At 53.4% G+C, this 756-nt stretch overlaps 1 pseudogene; it reads right to left on the minus strand.

Annotated features, from left to right (window-relative positions):
* Positions 1-263: 263 nt before the first annotated feature.
* LOC103810862 lies at positions 264-483 on the minus strand (annotated as a pseudogene).
* Between the last annotated feature and the right edge of the window lie 273 nt (positions 484-756).

Genomic DNA, 756 nt, shown 5'->3' on the forward strand with positions numbered 1-756 from the left:
TGATGGACATTGGGGTGATGAACATGGAGATGATGAACATTGGGGTGATGGACATTGGGGTGATAGACATGGAGTGATGGACATTGCTGCCACCAGAACAACCCAACAACCACCCAAACGACCGAAAACCCAAAACCCCTTTGAGATACCTCCAAACCCCCAACCCCTGCTTCAAACTGGAAGATCCCTCAAGCACCAGTAGGATCACCCAACCAAGTGCCCCTTGCCCTGCTGGCACCCCAGGAGGGGGTGGTGGTGCCCACCCAGCATTCGGAGGCGCCCGATCTTGTCCATGAGGAGAGCGGAGACGATGTTCCCGGGCAGGACGGCCAAGGTGCCCAAGAAGCTAACGAAGTAGATCATGTAGGCGTTGTTGTCGTCGCTGAAGTCCAACTGACAACCCTCCTTGTTGTGCAGGAAGGTGCTGTTCACCACGCGACTGTTGATGAATTTGTACTCGAAGAGATCTGGGGGGGACACAGGGAGGGGGTGGAGGTTATCAAGTCAACTAGGGTCACCTCATAGCTGATGGGTCATCCCTATCTCCATCAACCTCATGGGGACCATCATGGTGGGTCACACTATCTCCATCATCTCCTTGAGGACCTTCCTGGTGGGTCACACAATCAGCAACATCTCCTTGGGGACCATCCTGACTCTCCTCACACCTTCTGGGTCATCCTTATCTGACCTTCCTGTCACACTATCTCCAACATCTCCTTTAGATTTACCTTCCTGACTCTCCTCACACCTTCT

Source organism: Acanthisitta chloris, unplaced genomic scaffold, assembly GCF_000695815.1.
Source record: "Acanthisitta chloris isolate BGI_N310 unplaced genomic scaffold, ASM69581v1 scaffold44601, whole genome shotgun sequence".
In the NCBI taxonomy this organism is placed as follows: domain Eukaryota; kingdom Metazoa; phylum Chordata; class Aves; order Passeriformes; family Acanthisittidae; genus Acanthisitta; species Acanthisitta chloris.